Consider the following 8,356-nt stretch of genomic DNA (forward strand, 5'->3'; position numbering starts at 1 on the left):
CTAACGTGAAACCTCCACTCTCATTTGTCATGTTCACTCGGTGCTAGTCACAATCTCCCTTTTAAAAATATTTAAGCCTTTAGTGTATTAGTTCATAAGATTAGGCTTTAGGAGCTTGATCCTTCATATATCATATAAGTCAAAAGATTCTAAGATGAGAATGTCCTTTCATGATAGAACCTAATTCATCTATGAATGTCATTTCACATATTCATACAATCATACATCATGTGTATGTGCATACAATATGAGATATACCTTCACAGAAACACTTATAGTCACACATATTCATAACTTCATTAATCATATAGTTCACATGCATAAAAATAGGTAATGATGTATAGGAGAACTATCCTTTCCTTAATCATCATAAAGCTACCCTATTCATAGATATGCATGAAGTCTGAGTGTAGACTGGCCAACATGATCACATAATAGCTTAACACATAACATTGAGAAAGCCACCCTTTAAAGATCACAACATATGTACAACATTATTCAAGCCTAAAGTCATACACACATAGAATATTAAGGACAATAGACTACACACACTCACATTACATCATAGGAGGAAAGAACATATTAAAAATTAATATAGAATACTCCAAACGTACTTTGATCACACATTTCATATAGGGTGGATATAGGTAAAGGTCATACTACATGAGAATTTATCATCATTATCCATCTAGACCACACCTAACCCAAACATGATCATCACATATACACTATATCATCCACACACCTAAATAATGCAACTAGTGTGGAAGACGATACATATAACTTCACATAACATCAATTCACATAGACATGATACTAGAATCAAGGCTACATTCTTAAACTTCTTAAACATGGAAATCATCATATAAATTCATCTTGCTTCTAATACCTTCAAGGCCATGATCATACAACATAAATATGTACAAGGATGTAAATACCGCCATCATAAGTGGACCATACCAAACCTCACAATTAAATATACATTCAAAGCTAATAAGAACAAAAAGGTCAACTTACCAAATCTCCAAGGTAATGATCATCATGATCAATTATCCATATTTCATAATCAACTGATATAGATAAGACCATGATTAATCAATATACTATAATCTAATAACAATTGAATTTCAAGATCACAAGACCCATAACATATCATAATTTGAGAGGATAAAAAGATCATGGGCTCTTCATGGAATTGAAATGAAAATCATTTTTAAACCATATATTAATCATATATATATATATCATTAGGATGATTCTGTAATCACATTAACAATGAACTCATGGCTAGAATGAAAGATGAGATTTTTGACTTAGAATCATGTTTGAAAAAGCTTTGAAAGGACTCATTAGATGAATGAATAACTAAGTATGAAGAATTATCATAACTTCTACATAAGGAAGCCTAGAAAATCTGAGAAGAAATCTCCAAGAATCCACCTCAATAGCTTGTTCTTGAGCTTGGTCTCCAATGGGGGTTTTGGGGAGAGTTTGGTTTGAGAGGGAATGAATAGATTTAAAGAAAGAGTTATAATTTAGTGTTAAGTCTTATATACTAACTTTAAATACCTAAAAACACTTACATTAACAATCTATTGTCTAATTAGGACGTGGGTTGAATTTCTCAATTCACCCCTAGCATGGTAGCGTCCCAGACATATTTCAGGTAAAATCTAAGGACGGTAAGGAACGGGTCGTCAATTGACTGACCGTCGTCCTGCTCCTTTGTTGATAGTTACTATGGCTCACTTCTTATGGGATAATCTCATACTTCTAATTTTTGAGTAACGCCCTCATCGACGGGGCGTCATCTGGTGTACGATCCGTTGGTTGCTAGTCGTCGATTGTAGACTGCCAAGGCATTGTCTAGGCAACGTTTCATTCCTCCTCAAGGACCCCTTGCGTTGTCCTTGAGGAGTCATGCCTGGAAGTTTCGAACCTTAATAATTCCATATACGAGTTAAGATCCTCACCTATCAATTTCAGCATCAAACAACATGCAAAACATACCAAGGCACACTAGAACACACTATCACGTCTCAAGACTAACTTTCAAATGTCTCGAATGTTCTTGGACGTTATACCTCCAAACCACTTCAAAACAATCATAAAAACTCAAAAACACTTAATTAACATATTATTAACCTTTTAAGGCACATGTGACGCTCTAGAAACCTTGATTCATTTTGAGAGTCCTTACAATCCACTAAGTTAAGTTGGGTCCTATGTTGATGGAAATTATAGGATTATCCTTGGCAGCATGAGGTAAGGTGTTGTATCACCACTTAGTCTCATAGTGATGGTTGATGGTTAGAGAATATCCTACCAAACTATACTAATTTATTATATAAGTAAAGTTGAGTTTGTTATTGCGTTTTCTTTAAAGAACTAAGTTGTTTTACTATTATATAAAGCTTTCCATATATTCATGTGTATTATTGATTTATATTGAGTTGACTATCTTATCTCTGAGTTGACTATCTTATCCTTGAGTATTTTTGAGTAGTTTTGAATACCTTTGAGTATTCCTTGAGTTGAGTAAGTCTTAAAAGAGGTTAGTATGTTTCTTTTTTTATTATGTTTCAAGCATATGTTATGCCTTAGAATTCCACTTAAATGGTCGTACATTCCACGTACTGAGCTATTTGTCTTGCATCTTTTCATGATGCAGATACAGGTAATAATGCCTAGCGAAAGGAGACAAAAGCAAAATAGGGATGTATGGCTGAGAGAGGGAGAAAGAACCCGTGCATGGAGATTTTCTCTGTCGGAGGTTCGAGAATCTATAAAAGAACATCTAAGGATAAGGTTACAAAGAGATCATACTTAAATCATTGTCCTTCTTATTCAAATGAATTAACTCACAAGCCACTTCCAAGTATACAAATGCAAGGCTAAGGTAGCATCCCAACTACTACCAAAGCTAAGTACATCTCTTTGGTCATTCTTTATCATAGTCCACTTTCATAATTAAGACCTAATTCGTGATATCATATGAGCACTATGCCACTAGTCCACCTCAAAGAATAATTTTTCAATGCATGTGACGCATCCCATACTACCTCACAGACTAAGCATATGTTGTAGTCACCCTATCTTGATTCATATCATCTTTGGAGTCATCTTATATACCTAATCCATCTTGTCAAGGAACCATCATCTTAAGTCAACCATGTAACGGAGTGCAACTATAGTCACTATCCAAGCTAAGTATATATCATGTAGGGGTCATGTCATAGGAAGCTTCAAGTCGTACTTGTGCAATGTATAAATGGCATCCCATACTACCATTCATACTAAGTACTCATCTAGACTATCCTACTCCAAGCTAATTTATCTTGTAACCTTGTCTATTAATCTCCACATACTACCATAATAGACCTACTACCATGGAAATGCATCTCAACATACTAACCAAGCTACTAAAGGAAGGATGCAACCAACCTAACCACCATGCAGCCAATTATGTAGATGCAAGATTATCATAGGGGAGGATGAATCCTCAACCCTAAGATACCATGAGAACTAACCTCAAGTTGTTCCATGAAATACACCTTACATGTAAATCAAGCTACCATTAGGAGAGTATAATCCTTTCTCCTAAAGCTACCATGAAATGGTTTTGTCCTAACCAAGTCAAGCTAACATGAACAAGTATCCCTACAACACAATACCAAGCTAATCATGGGAGAGATTGCTTCCTCTATCCCAAGATAACATGAGAGCGACCATTCTCTAGATACCATGAAATTTATCGTGTCAAGCTACCATGAGTATTTCAACTCAAGCCTCCTTGAGATTTACTATCCCAAGCTACCCTTAAGACCTTCCATCTCGAGCTATCATGAGTATTTCCCTCAATCTATCATGCCCTTCGTATTATCTCACCAAGTTTACTACAAAAGAACTAATCATACTACTCACCTTCAAGCTAACCTTAGTCTACCATCTATTGATTCATTTTAAATTCATAAGTCAACCTACAGTTCCTCTATGTGAGAACTTTCTTCTATTAATCATGTTCATGTCTAGGTGTAAAAGAGAAAGGAAACATCATCACAATCACTTCATAATGACTTTACCCGCAAGCCCTAGCATCAATGGCATAACAACCCATAATCGATTATCACCTTTAATTCATTATAATCTATGTTTAGTTACATGCTCACTTCATTCAATTGGATCATTAGAAGGTAAGTCTAGGCGTACATGATCACACAAGTTCAATTCTATCTTTCAAAGTCAATACCAACATAGATCAATTAATCCTAGTTCAATTCATATCTAGGTGATTCAATCATGATCTAATAGTATACAATACAATTGAATTAAGAAGATCAACTTAGATCCTTCATCTAGCCTCTAATGGCCTAAAACCTCCATGATCACCTTCAGCATCAATTACTACAATTCACCACGAAAACATCACATAATTATCATATGAAAATAACTGAATGCTATCCACTAGATTGGGATCACAATCAAGCCTTACTCATAATGCCATCACAACCCTCTCTAGATTGGGGTATTTTGGATTCACAATTGAGGGATAATTAGGGGAGTCCATGAATGGTAGAACCCATGGATGAATAATATTCACATACCATAGATTAGAGCCTTAAACCCAGCTTGAAACCTTGGTGAATTTTGTCCTAGAAGTGCCTCTGATTTTCTCTTCTTCTCCAATGGTGGTTTTGGGTGAATTTTGGGAGAGAAAGGTTTTGATTTAGATTCTAGGGTCTAAATTGCTATTGTACTGATTATATACACTTAAAATACCTTAAATAACCTCCAATAATTAATCTCTAAAGTGACCACAAGACCCCTGCAACTATTGGACCATTTAACCAATTCTAATTTGACTTAAAAATGATGCGACCAAATTTGGGAGTTTGCTGCGTGTCGCGGACGAATTTTTTTTCTTGGTTATGGAAAATAATTTTAGACAAAATTGTTCCTGACGGAACGGCGTCACAGGGAAAATTTTTCCCTCTATGTGATGGCTGCGAGTCGCGCAGTAACCTCCACTTCTAGGCTGGCCGGCAGCTTCAAGACCATGTTTGGGTCCTCTTTGGGGACCCTTAGGATTGTCCCCGGGGTGTCGTACTCAGACGTTTTGATCCTTTATATGTCAGTATATGTGTAGGAAACATTTGTAGTCAATTTAACCTTCATATCATACGTCAAAACTCCACTACAAAACACTACGACACACAAGTTCAACTTCGACTAGCTTCCGGACGTTTTGGATGTTTCACCTCCAAACACTTCCGAACTTTATAGACTGTCTCTAAACATAAAAATTAGTAATTTTAAGACTCTTCTAACTCATGAAACTAATGTTAGGATCTAGAATCACTTATTTCATTTTGGGGTCATAACACCAATCAACTGGCCTAACCTGTCACTCCGTTGTTTGTGACAGAGAGTCCATTTTTTGGACATTTTGGGAAAATGGCTAAGTCCCTAAAAACAAACACCATAGACAGTCCATTGAACCATTTATGTCTTGTCGCTTGGTTCATAAAATACCACTATTAATTTGACAGTTTAGGGTCAAATGTTAAGGTCCTCTCCAAGGACCCTTAGGATGGTCCTTAGGGAGTCGTACCCAAACGTTTTGACCTTAAACATACTCTAATACATTTTTGACACTTTTTACCAAATTTGAATAAATTACGACTCTTAAAACCCCTTGAAATATGCCACGGAACACTAGCTCAAATTTCACAATTCTCCGGATGTCCTGGTCGTTTCTTGAATTTTTGACTCCGACACTTCCCAATTAGTTCAAACATATTTGTTTAGGCTTAAAAAGAGTGTTTTAGAGTTTAGTTCATCATGTGAGACTCTAGACTAGGTCATGAAATTTTGGAGTGTTACCATGAGTATGAGTCGCTTAGGGTTCGTTCATTAGCTCTAAAAATTGAGAGCTGCCAAATATGGTAGATTAGGGGCTTATTAACGACATTATGTCATGTCTGTCCAGCTACAGTGGCCACCACCCCACCACAGAGGCCTCGCCAAAGAGCCAAAAATGAAAAATTCCAAAAATCCCTATGTCACAATACACTTCCAACCAACGACACTCAGAAAATACCCTTTATGCTAAGCTCGATTCTTGGAGTTCTATTCGCCCAAATTAAATTCCATAAATTTGTATAGATTCCTTAACAAGTTATCTGACTACTCATGAAATAAAAATCATAAATAAATCACCCAATTGCTACAGAACTTACCTACACTTTAAAGGCTTCGATTTCCTCCAAATCTGAGCTAGGTTGGGAAATTTTATGTTATTACGAAAAAGTTTTCTGACCCTAAATTTTTCCCCATTGGCTTTTCTTTAATGAAGGAACCCGGTCGTTACAATATATACCAATTTACAAAAAACTCGTCCCCAAGTGAAAAACATAGAAAAAATATGCCAAAGAAGGAATATAGTAGTACCTAATTCGGTGAATATTGGGAATACTTGTCTTTCATATCCCTTTCAGTCTCCCACGTGGCTTCTTCAACTAGATGATGATTCCTTTGAAGATTCACGTACTTAATATCTTTAGTCCTCAACTTGCGTACATCACGATCAAGAATTTCAATCGACTCCTCCTCATATTGGAGGTCCTTGTCAAATAGAATGGAATCGCACATAATTATATAATCCCTATAACCATGATACCTCTTCAACATGGACACATGAAGTACCGGATAAAGAACCGATAGATTAGGATGTAAACACATTCATACTCTACCGGCCCCACACACTCTAGAATCTCGAAGGGACCAATGTACCTAGGACTTAGATTACCTCTCTTACTGAATCTCATCAGCCCTTTCATGCGTCATACTTTAAGAAGAATATTTCCATCGGATCTAAACGCCTATCTCTTACCTTATAATCCACATACTTCTTTTGTCTACTCTGGGATGCTAAAAGCATAGCTTGAATACTCCTTAACTTATCTTCACTAAATCAATCCCTAAAGGTTTCAAATCTCCAATCTTAAACCATCCTATTAGGTGATCTACATCTCCTCCCATAGATTGCCTCAAATGGGGCCACATTTATGCTGGAGTGATAACTATTTATAAGGGAATTTGCAAAAAGGTAAGAATCTATCCCAATTCCATCCAAAATTAATCACACATTCTCTCAACATGTCTTCTAACACTTAATAGTCCTCTCTGACTATCTGTCGGTGGATGGAAGGTTGTACTAAAAGTTGTTTTCCTAATTTCTCTTGCAATTTCCTTTAAAATTTGAATGTTAATTGGGTACCACTGTTAGAGGGGTACCCCATACAACCTCACTTTCTCTTTCACATAAAGTTTACCCAATTGTTCAGCATTATAAACTATTCTTATTTACGATGCTTTAATATGCTTATGTTATTTTTGTTATGCTTATGTGTTTATATCTTATGGTTATATTTATCGTTGACTAACCCTTTGATATATCTTGTGTTTGATATGTTAGTTTCATAAGTAGTACATATCGTACTAACGCATATTGCCTACATGTTGTCCATGTAGGGTCTTGAGAAGATTGAATTGCTTTGAAGAGTACAGTTTCCAAGGTTTTAAAGAAGGAATATGTGTGAGTCCTCATAGCATCCGAGGACACCACCACTATGATGACGTTTATGTTCTTCTCTATGTTAGACTTTTTATTGGTTGTGACCCAAGACTATTGTACTCATGTCGTAGATGCTTTTTGATACATATGTTAGAGGTTTTATGAAATGATTCCTCACTATGTTTTAAAAAGAAACGTTTTAATTCTGCACTACTTTTCATGTATATGCAATGAATGACATCTAAGGTCTTGTACAAGACATTCGGTCAAGTATGATTGGCTTTACATCCTAATCTATGTAAACTTCATAAGTGAGGAGTCTATGTAAACTTTATATATGATATATGAGAAGTTTAAGTATACTTAAATATGTAAAAGTTTTTCATTTTCTGCATTTTTGACCTATAATATGTTATGACGAATGCTAAGGGCTAGTCCAAGTCTTCTTCGAGGACGAAGACGCTGGTTACGTTTAGGGGATGCTCCCCGGTCGTGACAAACTTGGTAATCCTAGGATTGATGACTCACTAAACCACGTCTACATAGAGTCTTGTTCATCACTGTTAAGGGTGCCACACTTATGAATGGAGGCTATGTGATGCTTAGGAAATTCTCACCTCTTTGGTAATCTTAAAAGTCGTTCCTTAAGTGTCGTAACTCTATGTGTCCTTTTCTTATAACCTTTTTACTGTGGTTTTAGGCTATTACTACTAGAAGGCAGCCGCAAGAAGATTCAAAGAGGAGATTTCTAATGCAGGAGTTCCTCCCCAAGGAAATTAA

This window comes from Solanum pennellii, chromosome 3 (genome assembly GCF_001406875.1).
Source record: "Solanum pennellii chromosome 3, SPENNV200".
Taxonomy (NCBI): Eukaryota; Viridiplantae; Streptophyta; class Magnoliopsida; order Solanales; family Solanaceae; genus Solanum; species Solanum pennellii.